General features: G+C 45.1%; 1 protein-coding gene across 3 annotated transcripts in view; it reads right to left on the reverse strand.

Moving 5' to 3' along the window:
* The window catches only part of PDCD2 (programmed cell death 2), a 519,296-nt gene that overhangs the window by 54,276 nt on the left and 450,663 nt on the right, over positions 1-14,357 (reverse strand). The gene's annotated exons all lie outside the window — the stretch shown is intronic.

Below are 14,357 nucleotides of genomic sequence, written 5' to 3' on the forward strand. Positions count from 1 at the left end.
AGAATGAGAGACTGTGAATTAAACATTACTGAGGGCCGTGGAAGATAACCTGTCTTCTGAGTATCTCTAGCACTTCGTTTCTCCCTTCACACTACTTTCCTCTGCAGTCTCTCATTCTTTTAGATACACCCTTTTTCTCGCCACATCTTGCAGACATTCTCCATGCGCATATCTTGCACATCATCTTTCCTCTTCAGAAATCAACATCGATTTACCAATAGTCTGTGTGTTTTCCAGTAAAGTTAAGGAGATGAATAGAAGACCCTGTAGGGATGAGTTTCAAAGTTGGTTTTATCCTGCCACAATTAAAGTACTTCTGCCTGCACTTCACAGCCTAGGAAACCCTCTCAATTGTGATATGAAAGTAACTAACTGCACCTGACTGGTCACCTCAGTTTGGACCCAGATATATGTAAATCAGTCTTGACCCTGCTCCAATCAGAACAGTACAGGCCAAACTGCCAAGCCAGGTCCTCCCTGAACCGGCACAGAAGCAACCCATGAGCAAGGTCATGACTAGTTTGCATATAGCTAGGTTCCAACTGAGGTAATGTGGTGTGCAAAATAACAATGGCTTTGGATGTGGCCCAAGTAAATACCAGTGGCTGAGATTAATTCAAGCATTCCATCCATCTCTTTTTTGTAACTTTCTAAAAGTGCCATTTTCCAAATCTTAACTTAAAATCCGACTTTACTATTAAAGAGCCATTGAATGTATTACATTTGCATAGTTACTAAAAACCATTGCAATACAAGTTTCAGCTAAAACAATACGATCATAGAAAAAATACATTAATTGCAAATTTGTAAAATTCCATAAATCATTAAAAAGGTTTGAAACAGTTACATTATTAATAGAATAAAAGTGCTTTGTTGCTCGTGCAGATACGTAATACAGTCAGTGCGGAGTTCATTGCTCAGTCTGAAAATGCTACTATCCAAAAGGGTGCATTGTTAAGGGCCAAAAGGGTGCATTGTTAAGGGATACCACCGAGCACTCTGTGGTGCCTTCCCTGTGCGGCCACGATTGTAGCAGCTTATCTTGATTTAGATGAAGTAACACTATAATCAGTGGTGTTTGAACAACCGGCCACCAGCCTAGGATGCTGACATGTCGGCCTGCCACTCAACTCCGGAGGAGCTTTAGTTGAAGATGGATTTTTTTCGGCTGCATCGAGAAATCTCACTAGTCTGCCGTTTAATTGCGGTATTGCTGGATCAAAGCATGTCAAGACTGCTTGCCCTCCTTGATTGAATTCCCCTTTGATTAGAGGGGATTTCTAGCAATGCTCTCCTTTCCTGTAGCAACTCTTTGCAGAAGCATAATAGATGGATAATGTCACCCTGGCCGTTTTTGCACAGGCTGCAAGATGTTGAAGTTGGGTCCCACTTCCATGAGGGCAAGTTCTGGGGGCATGGGATAAAGCCAAGGCAGAGCTTTAACCCCTTCCCTGCTTATGATGGAACCACGCCGTCATGAGCCACGGGCGGCGTGTGCTCATGACGGCGTGGTTCCGTCATGCTGCGGCCGCTCGCCCATGCTGCACTGATTCCCCGCCTGTGCGGGCGAATTAGTGAGTGGGCGGAGTCGAGACGGAACCACGCCGTCATGAGCACAGGTCACCCGTGACTCATGAGAGCGTGGTTCCGTCACAAGCATGGCGGCGCCGCGCTCACCCCCAGAGCCGCAGGCGAATCACCGCCACGGCCAAGGGGTTAAGAATTTGAGTTTCTGTGCCTTTAGGTAGCCCAGATTAAAATATTTTGGGGGGCTAAGATCTTATAGTTGTTCAGAGTCATCCAAGCATGGAATCTGGCCGAGAAGGCTGCTTTATCCTCCACCAACGGCAGTCTTCTCAGCAATTTCCAAACTAATTTCTTAAAAGCTGAATGATTGTGATCAAGTGCCATCTTTCTTGCATGGTAGGCCCCCACTTTTTGCTGAATTGCTGATGTACTTTGACTGAGTGTGCCCTGGGATCCTGCCAATCAGGTACCCAGGCCCGTGTTCCTTCCCTAAAAACTGTTGAAACCAAATCCCAATTGGCATCTCTGACCACGCCAGTCTCTGGTAAATGGTACCCTAGGTATCCAGGGCACTGTGGCTAGAGAAGACCCCTAAGGGCTGCAGCACTTATTGTGCCACCCTTAGGGGCCCTATACCGTGACACACACACCCTGCCTTTGCAGGCTGAGTGTCTTGGTGCAGAACTAAACAGAGTCAACATGGCACACATCCCTGTGTAATCTTTTTTGCATAATTTATGCGTCACTCTATGCCTGAAAGGGTTTTGTTTTGACACATCCCTGTGTGCCATGCCCACAAACACACTACCCTGGCATACCTCAGTCACCCCTCTAGCTGGGTGCACTATGCCAGTGGTGTGGCCACAGGTGCATGAGCCCTGTGCCCCTACAGTACCCAGGGTCATTCCTGGGCACTGTAAGTGCAGTGATGCCATTAAGAGTATAAGGTGCTGGGAGGTTGTCATTACAAACTCCACAGCACCATAATGGCTTCACTGAAGACTGAGAAGATTGGTATCAAACTTCTCAGCACATTAAACCCACACTGATGCCAGTGTGGGATTTAAAGGCAAGTGCACGACAGAGGGCATCTTAGAGATGCCCCCTGAAACCTAACCAACTCCCAGTGTCCTGACTGTGTGGCTACCGAGGCTGCCACCACCAGACATGTTTCTGGGCCCCTGGGTCGAGAGCTTGCCGCTCTCGGGGGCCTGAAACAATGCACATCCTGGGACGAGGTGCCAAACCTCCTCCCCCAGGATGGGCAGGGGAAGCTTCAAAGGCATGCCGCATTTGTGAGCTTCCCCAGGCCAATTGCTGTACTCAGCAACTGGCCCCCACCGGTTCTGACTCCCACTCTGGCGGGAAGACAGGCGGAAACTCTAGGTGAGGAAAGGGGGTGCGCCAGCCTCTGCCAACCCCACCCCTCAGGTGGGAGAGGCGAGGTGAAGCATAACTCCGGGCTCCCGCCACCTTGAGGCTGGGAAGCCCTGCCCAATCAGAGATAGGCTCCTGCCCCCTCCCACAGGAGAGTAGCAGGATAGGGGGTGTACTCACCCAGGACAGGGACCCATTGGTCCCTGCCCTTATCCTGCCTGTAACGCCCCTAAATTTAGTATTTAGGGGCACCCTGAACCTTCCTTCCTCGGATCCTGATTTTGAAACAAGAAGAAGAATAAGAAGAAGGAAGATCTGCCATGCAGCTACGAACAAAAGGACGACACCAACTGACTTGGCCCCAGCCCTACCGGCCTGTTGATCCTTGAACCTGCTCCTGCTAAAAACCCCGGCGTCTCCTGCGGACAGCAACCTTGAAAACCCAGGAGGACATGCCTGCCTTGCTCATCTAAAGACTGGGACTCCCATGAGCACTGGTTCTGCTCAAACAGCAACAACCCCTGGTGCCAGCCAGGAACCGCAAATCCAGCACACTCTGCACCCGCCGAGCCCGGTCTGTGCCTGAGTGGACAAAGACCACGAGGATGTCCCCCCAGCGACTGTGACCAAGAATCCAGCACCCAGGGACCCTCCTCGACGATCCTGACGACCCCTGCTCCCTCACAAGGGACCCCTCCAACTGCGACCAGCTGAGGGAAAGATTTCCCGACACCAAAAGACACCCCTGCACCCGGCACCCCACGGCCCCCTGTGCCCAACTCCTAGGTGTCTACCTATCCTCCAAGATCCCAACTTAACCTCTCGAAGTGGTGGTCATACCTGAAGAATCTCCGTCCCCGAGCCTGCAGCCTTTGTTCAACTTCCAGCTTTCCCAATGAACAACATTGGGCGCCCGAAGGCCCAAAGCACCCTGCACCCAGCCGCCCAAGTGCCACTGGAAGTGCAGCATCTATCCTACTCTACTTCCCCACTTGCCCTGTGTAAGTGACCAGGAGCTCAGCTCCCACGCCACCAATACAAAATTGAGCCAAAGCCTGCTGGGATAGCAGGGGGCCCAAACCTGATTTGAGTTTGAGATGAATGTCTTTAGCATAATTTGGTGTCCACGAATCCAACACCATGAGAAAAGCCAAGTAGTGAGCCAAGACATCACCTAGATCAGCAGTATCCTGCATTTAGTGATCAGTCTAGTGCTCTGGGTGGTCTCTGGTGTTTTCAACAAACCACAACATGTTCAGCAAACTGAACCAATTTGAACCTTTATACTATGGTCTATTGTAAGGGTGCCTACCATACTACAATAGTGGTAGAGAGTTCCTGCTTCGAGTTACAGGAAGCACAGATATTTAGCAGAAAGCCAGGTTTGCAAGGCACAGGCTTGCAACAAGATTCAAAAGTAGACTTGGCAGCACACACAGTCTGGTATGTTCTCTGTGGCCTTCAATCGAGGTGTAGGGAAATGCAGACTAATAATTTAATATAACTGAAAGATGTGGCATAATCAAACACCTTTTTGTGAAGTGATGTATTTGATACCAGCACAATGATTACCAGGGTAAGCAATGTACTAAACCTAATCTGCATGTCATTTTAAACTGTTCGAACCATTTAAAACTGGCTGGAAGGGGCGGCGGCGGCGAGACAAGATGGCAGCTTCTAAGAACTCCTCCGAAGCACTGAGAAGCGGTCTTGTGAATGACGTGCATTTGGTACCATGTGGCAGTCGAACCATGTGAAAAGACGTCAGAGGCTCCCGGGAGCAGCTAGGCAAGTTTTTAGACCCTTAAGTGGTCTGGTTGCCAGTTTTTTTATTTGCTTTTCCTCGCCACACCTGGTGCACTCCGTATTCCGGCTGCCATTTTGCGAGCTCAGACGAGTCTAGTATCCTCAGGAGACAGCGCACCGGCAGTGACTCCTCAGAAATGTGAGCCCCTTGATGTTATTAAGACTAGCTAAACTGGAGGAATATATATCTATCCCTATTTTTTCTTTTATATGCCCTCTTCATGGGATTAATATTTCTGGGTATTTTTCAAATACTTCAGGAAAGGTTCAATACAGTTCTGTGGTAGTGCATTGGTTCATTTTTGTGGCGACTCCTTACAACATTTTTCTCTGGACAAGTCTGTCTTTATTGTATCATTCAATAAACAGATGCGCATTCAGTTTAAACTTCGCCTTGGAGGTTATTGAAGTATTATGCAAACTTTCCTCTGGTTATTATAAGCATGGATTCCGCACACCCAGGTAAATCTCAGGCGTCTATTGGTTCTAATGCTAATGGGCACAAAGAATCGGTTGGTAATACTAATAAAAGGGTTAAAAGAAGATCCTTCCTCTCCAAACAAATCAAATCTAACTTTGACAATGGAGGACATTATGGAGGCGCTGAGAAATATGCGACCTTTTATGGCGGATCCCAATGCAATGCTTCAAAGAATTAAAGAAAAATGGTCTTGTTTAGACTCAAGACTTACTGAGGTTGAACAAAGGATTAGCGATGCTCAGGATTTTGTCGCTAGGGTGGACATTTTATCAAAGGAGTTCACTCAGTTGAATCTTAATCTTAACAGACGCACTAACCTACGAATTTATAGTATACGGGAGGGCTCTGAGGGCTTCGACATGATTAATTTTCTGAAGATGCATATACCAAAAATAGTAGGCCTGCCAAAACCTGCGGGTCTAAATATCCAGAGGCCACACAGGATTGGTCCTTTCAACGTACCAACTGCAAACAGACCACGAGGAATTATTGCCTATTTTTTTTGAGTACTCCGATTTAATGGCGACTCTTACAGCAGCCAAACAGCTTAAACGAATGTTATGGTCTGGTCAGAAGATTTTCTTCAGTCAAGATGTTTCAAGGTCCACAGCTAATCGCCGCAAAGGGTTTCTAGATCTCAGACCTATGCTTCGATCTATGAACGCTTGTTATGGTCTTATCCTTCCTTGTTTCTTCAAATTAATATATAAAGACAGAACAACAGCCTTTGAGAATCCTGCAGAGCTCAAGAAATGTATACACAATATGTATCCCCCCCCAGCACCGACACGACGTAACTGTAATGTATTGCCTTGTTTTCAGTTTTTTCTTTTTATGTATTTTCACTGTTTGCATTTAATAAAAAGATATAAAAAAAAAAGAAATGAGAGGGAGGAGCTACGCTACGAATCAAGATGGCCGCATAAGCTCCCGGCTCCGTCGACCTCCGCCAACAGCTCGATTATCCTGTCTTTCATCCTGTCTGTACACCTGATTTTCTTGTCTATGAAGGTCTATTGCTTCCAGAGGTGCAATCCCGAGATTTCTACCTTATCGGCTGACGAAGATACGCCGTGTTTCTATTCTCGGCCTAACATCGTGTTGAAGCCGGGGCCTCGATTTCTAGACTACCCGAGTCGGAGTTGAACAACATCGGCCGTGAGACCTGGACTGAGCCCGGTCTCCCGAAGAGTGCCTGAATTGTTGATTTTTCTGACGATCCTTTGAACGATCCACACCCGGGACACGCCAGCGTGCCACGCCGGCTGCTGTGGTGGAGGCCCTGCGCCCGGAGCCCTTTCTGCCCCGTGGGGGTCGACGGGCTGGGTCCTCCCTGACAGCGGAGGTGTGTTTTATAAGACGAGGAGCGCCCATTATTTGTGATCAGATTTACGTGGCCTGTGACTCCGGGGCAGCCGGCCTCCGGGCTCCGAACCCGGCTCTGTCACCTACCGAGAGGAGATGGAGCTGACGGAGGACACGCCATCAATACGGGCCATTGTGGCCGCCATTGGGGCGCTCCATTCGCACACAGTCGCTGTGTTCCGGACACTGATGGTGAAAGTGGACGGTATCCTGGAACCTGAGGACGACACCTCGTTTGGTCTCCAGCTGGAGATGGTACCAGCGATGCATGGCATCTCAGAGGTCGGGGTCCCTGTGCAATGCCCGGACTTTATGATTCTCGACGGTCCCCCATTGCCGGCTAGCCAGCCCGTGCTTCTCACTAGTGTCTTTTGTCTGACCCTGCTGCCACCCATCACTTCTATGGACAAACTTCCATGTGGCCACAAGTTACTTGCTGATGGTTTCGGATGCTCGCTGTTCTTGGACATTTTTCCTAGTTCGAGCCATGTACTTTTATCCTGTTTTCGATCCTTTTATGCTGCAAAGAACTTTTATGGACGCTTTGCCTTTTCCATCAAAATGGCGACTCGAGTGGCAAAGACTCTTGGGACGGACCGTACTGGCCAGGGCTGAACTTTATCGCTGGGTTCCGATATAATAGCTTTTCTTAATGCCGGGGTTGTGCCTATATTGTGATGGGAATTGGGTGGCTGTTATTTATCCTACCGTGACTGGTTTGTATAATTGCTGAATATTGGTTTTATTGTGTCTCCGGGTGGTTGCTGTTGGCGGTGGGCATGGGAGTCCGGGAGTGTGTCTGCTTTCTCCTCCTCCGCTTTCTCTTTTCTTTCCCTCTCCTTTGGGGCAGTTCCTGGGCGACAGGCACGCTGTTAGTGGGGTAGGCCGTAGCCATTACAGTGGTGTAGAGTGGCGGGTGTTTGTTATTTTAGTTTGTTTTGTTCTATGGTCCCTTTCTTCCTTTTCCGTCTGTTTCTGGGAGGGTTCTTTACCTCTTTAGTAGGGTTGGCTGTCTTTCTTTCCCTTCTTCCTTTTCTTATAAGGCTTCTACACTCAACTATGCCTTTAGGTTACTGGGGGGCGAGTTTTCAGAATGGTGCTCTGCTTTATTGCTTGCTGTCGTATTGTTTTTGCTCTAGGTCCGCCTCGGCGACTGTATTGTTTTGACAACTGTGTGGTTCATCAACTGTTTCTGTTTGCTCTGCGGGGTACGTCCCCCCCTTACCTCTTCTTATTTTATTATGTGGTGTGACGCCATTGCTCCTGCAGCCGTTCCTACTCTACATAACTTTAAAAAACACGAAAACCTCATATACCCTTATGCTTTGCAGTGCGCACTCACACATGACGTATCTATGATATTGCTTTTTTCGGTCGTGTTCTTGTTTCTACATCCTGATTCATTTGATACGCTTGCGGCCGGCCCCTGTGGTTGTGGGCCTGCGCATGTAATACTTTGCAAGTTTCAATAAAGGTTTAAAAAAAAAAAAAAAAAATGTATACACGTGCACAAAGGAGAAGACACGGAACTTAGTAAAACCTATGTGTTCTCTATCTCTTGTTTAACAGGCAATCCTTTTTTTCTTTGCAGGTCCCTATTCTTCCTTTGTTTGACGAAGATGTCTTTGTCCACGTTGTCCATTTGTTCCAATGTCCACTTTTTGTTGGGCTGCGCTGTCTCCTTGTCGTATGGCAAGTCCCTATGGTGCCGTGTTGCTTAGGTTTTCTTCTTTTGCATATGGTCCTTCCATTACTTGTTGATATTATATCTACTTACTCTCTGTGTTTCTTTTCAGAGTGGTGTCTGTTCTTCTGGTTCCCCCTCCCCCCGCTCAATATTATATATATATATATATATATATATATATATATATATATATATATATATATATATATATATATATATCTCAAGGGAGACAGTGTTCTCCCTTTGCTCCGCTTGTCTCTGTCATCTCTTCTCTCTTTTTATCTTTTATCTTCTTTCTTCTCTTTTTTTCATTATTATACAGTGATCCTTTTCATATACAAACTCTTTTGGTTCTATATTCCTTTTTGTCGGCCCCGTTGGTATGGGAAAACATGTTGGCTCTTTGAACCTTTCTTCTATCCTTTTCCTCACCTTTTTTCGGATAATCTGTTTCTATACAGCTTCTTTGTTTTATTGGCAGTAATGTGTATTCAGACTTCCATTATTTTCTATCAAACCGGTTGTGGTTGGTTAAGTTATTTACTTATTTCAGGTTTCTTATGTGTTTTTTGATAACTCTTTATATATCCCTTTGATGAGTGGTTTACGTATTGTCTCATAGAATGTTAAAGGTATTCGTAACCCAGTCAAAAAGCAAAGTGTGTTGTATCATCTTACTCAATTGTAAAGCCAAATTGCTTTATTATAAGAATCGCATCTTAAGGAGCAAGACATTCTCTGCTCGCGCAGACAATGGGTTGGGAGTGTTTTTTGCTCTCGCGGTGAATAATAAGAATGGTGTTATAATATTATTTCATAAATCGCTATATATTCATTTCCTAAATGAAGTTAATGACAATAATGGTAGATGGCTTTTGTTAAACATTAAAGTAAATAATACTCGGTTTTCTATATACAAGGTTTATGGCCCTTATGGTACAGACTTAGCATTTTGGAATACATTTTCCACTCTTCTTTCTTCTCATGCTTCAGAAAATCTTATAGTGGGTGCTGATTGTAATCAACTTATGGATCCTTTTTAAGATCGGAAATCTCAAACCAAGTTTATCCCAAACAAAATGCAGAAGACCTTTCACGAAACTATATCTTCTAGAGGGCTGATGTTTGGAAAATTTCACACCTTGATGTTTCAGAGTTCTCTTTTTTCCCCAGTTCACAGGTCCCATTCTAGAATAGACTATATCATTTTCACACAATTTACTCTTCAATTCTTGACACATGCCTAGATAGGATCAATACTTATTTCAGACCATGCTCCTGTCATAGTAGGTTTGTATTATCCTACTCCTACACCCATCTCACGCAGATGTAGATTTAATAATGCCCTTTTGCTTTACAACCATTTTACAGAGCAATTTTCATTATTCTTACAAGAATTTATTTTAAATAATCTTTCCTCGGACTCACAGATGAATTTTATCTGGGATGCATTTAAGAAAACTGGCAGGGGTTTAGAATACATTGTGTCTAAAAAAAAGAAGGCATTTAGAGATTCAACGTTACTCTTAAAACAAATTAAGACCTTAGAACATGAATATTTTTCTTCAAATCACACAGATACTTTGTCTGAACTCAATAAAGCTAAAATGCAATATACGAAACAGTCCTGGGATAATGCTTGCAGTAGTTTGGTTAAGTTTAATGCTAAAATGTACGGTGGTCGGAATAACGCCGGCAAATCTCTGGTTAACTACCTTAAAATTAAAAAGCAGAAATCCAAGATTGTTGCTATAATGTACAATACTGGGGTCGGGCACATCATCAACTCCAAGATATTAGAATGCTTCACAGAATATTATACTAATTTATATAACCCCGAGCTTTTCCTTCAAGTGATCAGATAGATGCTTATTTTCAATCCATTCCCAAATCTCCTGAAAATACTATTGACCTGTCCTCTCTTGATAGTCCAATTTTAGAACAAGAAATTACAAACACCATTAGTCACCTCCCAAAAGACAACTTCTTTGCCTGATGGATTTTCTGCACTTTTCTTTCTTTATTTCAAACAATTACTAGCTCCTAAATTGTTGTGTTTTTGCTCATAAATAATGTTTTTAAATATGGGAAAGACACAAGGATCTTTCACTCAAGCAATGCTTTGTCTGATCCCAAAGAAAGACAAGGTTCCTTCTCAATGCAGTAACTACAGATCATTCTCATTAACTAACACGGACTAAGATTTTTGCCACATTATTGGCTCTACTTCTTAATCAGGTAATTCCCAATTTAGTTGATATTCATCAATCAGGGTTTGTTACGGGAGATTCTGTTGAAGACAATTCTAGAACTTTCCTCAATATAATTCATTTGGCCTCCAAATTTAACTCACCTGTGGCTGCCATACTCTAGACGCTGAAAAGGCATTCGATAGAGTGAACTGGGAGTTCATTTTTGGAGCATTAAAATGGCATGGCTTTAGTCCTCACATCATTAATTATATTCAGCAGTTATATTCTGCACCCTCTACTTCTATTTGGTTCAACTGTTGTCAATCCAATTATTTTTCCCACCACAGGGGAACTAGACAAGGTTGCCCTTTATCTCCACTTTGATTTATTTTAGCCTTAGAACCCTTCTTGGAAAAAATTAGCCGTTCTACACAGTTTACGGGTTTTCAATTTAAGAACATCGACATTAAATTTACAGCGTAAGCGGATAATATCTTATTATATCTTTCTGACCCCAACACGTCTGAACTGACGTTTTCTCACTATTGAGTGAATACTCTATAGTTTGTGTATAAACTGGATATGGATAAATCAGAGGTCTTGCCCCTAAATAAATGTTGCCTCTCAGATATGTTTAAAGATACAGGGTTTAAATGGAATTCAAAAAGTATCTAGTGTTTAGGTATTCTATATACAAACAAGCATTTGCAATGCAATAAGTCTCGTATTTGCGAGAGTTTGAGCTATTGCCATTGTAAATGACAATGCTGTTTATTTATGTGTACTGAAACCTGTAAACAGTGCATAAACACACACTTTGTACTAATAGTAGTAGTTGCTTACAAGAAGCAAGGCTGTCAGTAACTGTGCCTGTTTTACTGCCAGCTGTGCATTTCGTAAGCAAGGACTATAAGTACAAAGTGCATATTTACACGCGCTTGCAGGCTTTCAAAACACATAAATAAAAGGCCTTTTCATTTACAATACCAACAGCTCAAACTCTCACAAATGCGAGACCTATTTCATTGAAAATGCTTGTTCATCAGCAGTCCGGGCAGATTTCGAGAAGTGTAGCTCATGTCCCGGTTTTTGGAGAGGGTCGACTAAAAATGGGGGGAGGTGTTTTCTTATGTTTTACAAAGTGGGGATCGTTAGCAGTTGTTCCAAGAAAGCAATTTAATTCACAGGCAAGCTACTGGGTTTAAAAATTGCATCCTATATATGTTCTTACTGCCTATTTTGGAATTCTCTGCTGCGGAGCGCTGTCATTCTGTGCGCTCGCTTGACATAAAATTATAGTCCTGCTTCTATTTTTGTGAAATGTCCCTTTTTTTTGCTTTAAAATTCTGGTCACCCTAGCCGTAGAGCAATGATGAAGATGCCAACAGCACTCCACCCCCTACCCCCAAGACACACACAGCTTCAGGGATGCCGTTTGGCCTGGGAAATACAGCAATAGGAATATGCTACTTACCAGTATGCATCTGTTCTTGGCATGTAGGGCTGCTGACATTTATATCTATGCATAGATCGCCGCCTAGTGTTGGGTCCGGATGATTGCACATTGTTGTCCTGGAATAGTCTTCGAAGTATCACGAGATAGGTGGCTCCTCCCTGGACTACAGTGCGCATGGGTATCCCCTCCATGCTCAGATTGTTTTTCGCCATTGTGGCAGAGATGGAGTGTGATAGAGTAAGTGATGACCATGCCTGAGAATAATTATGTGAATTCTGAATGCTACAGCTGCGACAGGCACCGGGGAGGAGGGCGGGCAATATAAATGTCAGCAGCCCTACATGCCAAGAACAGATGCATACTGGTAAGTAGCATATTCCGTTCGAGGCATGTGGGCTGCTGAATTTATATCTATGCATAGAATAAATAGTAGTACCCTCCCTAGCGGCGGTTGCCCGTGCCAGCTGCAGCAGTCTGAAAAAGAGTTTTGAGAACAGCCTGACCTACAGCAGCTTGCTGTTTGGAGTGGACATCCACGCAGTAGTGCTTGGTGAATGTGTGTATGTTGGTCCATGTGGCTGCTCTACATATGTCCTCTAGGGGGATGTTACCTAGGAAAGCCATGGATGCCCCCAACTTGCGTTTGGAATGCGCTTTTGGGGGGATTGTTAACGTGCGTTTAGCCTTTTGATAACAGATCTGGATGCATTTAACAATCCATCTGGCTATACCCGATTTAGAAATTGGGTTGCCCTCGTGCTGTGGAGAGAAGGCAACGAACAGTTGTTTAGTTTTTCTGAAATCTTTAGTCTTGTCCATGTAGTACAGGAGAGCCCTTTTAACATCTAGTGTGTGTAGTGCTCTGTCTGCCACTGAATCAGGATTTGGGAAGAACACAGGTAGTTCAATAGTTTGGTTAATGTGGAACTGTGACACTACCTTGGGCATAAATTTAGGGTTGGTGCGTAGTACAACCCTATTAGCATGTATCTGAATGAAAGGCTCTTGAATAGTGAGGGCTTGCAGCTCGCTGACTCGTCGTAGTGATGTAATAGCCACCAGAAAAGCTACTTTCCATATGAGAAATTGTATCTCACAAGAGTGAAGTGGCTCAAATGGTGGGCCCATGAGCCTGGTGAGGACGATGTTGAGGTTCCAGACAGGCGAAGGCGGGTGTCTTGGAGGAATGACCCTTTTCAGTCCCTCCATAAAAGCTTTAATGGCTGGCACTCTGAAAAGGGATAGGTGCTGTCTATTTTGAAGATAAGCTGCCATTGCTGCTAAATGTATCCTGATGGAACTATACGCTAGATTACACTTGTATAGGTGCAGCAAGTAACTTATTAGATTTTGCGTGGAAGCATCTAGTGGATTTATGTTATTATTGGAGCAATAGATAACAAAGCGCATCCATTTGGCCGCGTAGCAGGCCCCTGTGGTAGGACGCCTAGCCTCCTTTATGATGTCCATGCAGTCAGGGTGCAGGTTTAAGTAGCCAAACTCTATGACTTCAGGAGCCATATTGCCAGGCTCAACTGCTGCGGATCGGGGTGCTGAATGTCTCCATGGCTCTGAGTGAGGAGACTGGGTGTGAGCCGTAGGCGCTCGTGGGGAACCACGGAGAGTTCTAGGAACGTGGTGTACCACGCTTGCCGTGCCCACGTTGGAGCAACCAGGATGAGCGTCTTGGAGTGTTGCCTCAGTTTGCGTGCCACTAGCGGTATGAGTGGAGCTGGAGGAAAGGCGTACGCAAATCTGTTCGACCAGTTCATCCATATCGCATTGCCCTGAGACTGCGGGTGTGGGAACCTGGCGGCGAAGGTGTGGCATTTTGCGTTTTCGTGTGTGGCGAATAGGTCTATCTCTGGATGACCCCACCGACGGAATTATGGTTGGAGCACTGAGGGATGTATTTCCCACTCGTGCATCTGATGGCTGTGTCTGCTGAGCAAGTCCGCCATCTGGTTGTCCTTCCCTGGGAGGTGTTCCGCCATGAGGAACATGTTCCTTTGAATGGCCCACTTCCACATGCATTGTGCCTGGTGTGACAATTGTGGAGAGTGTGTCCCCCCTTGCTTTTGGATGTAATACATTGCAGTCATGTTGTCCGTCCGGATCAACACGACTTTGTTGCAGAGATGCAACTTGAACGCCTTCATTGCCATGAAGATTGCCATCAGTTCTAGTAGGTTGATGTGCATCTTCTGCTGTTGCGGTGTCCATAGTCCCTGCACTGTGCAATTGAGGACATGCGCTCCCCAGCCCTAGAGAGATGCGTTCGTTGTTAATACTATTTGTGGTACAGGCTCTTGGAACGGTCGTCCCCTGCAAAGGTTTTGTGTGTTCCACCAATGCAGAGAGTTGTATGCACGACCGGTCACCAACACTAGGTCTTTCAGCTGTCCTTGAGCCTGGTTCCACTGGCGTGCTAAGCACTCCTGAAGCGGACGCATATGTAGCCTCGCA

This window comes from Lissotriton helveticus, chromosome 6 (assembly GCF_964261635.1).
Source record: "Lissotriton helveticus chromosome 6, aLisHel1.1, whole genome shotgun sequence".
Lineage (NCBI taxonomy): Eukaryota > Metazoa > Chordata > Amphibia > Caudata > Salamandridae > Lissotriton > Lissotriton helveticus.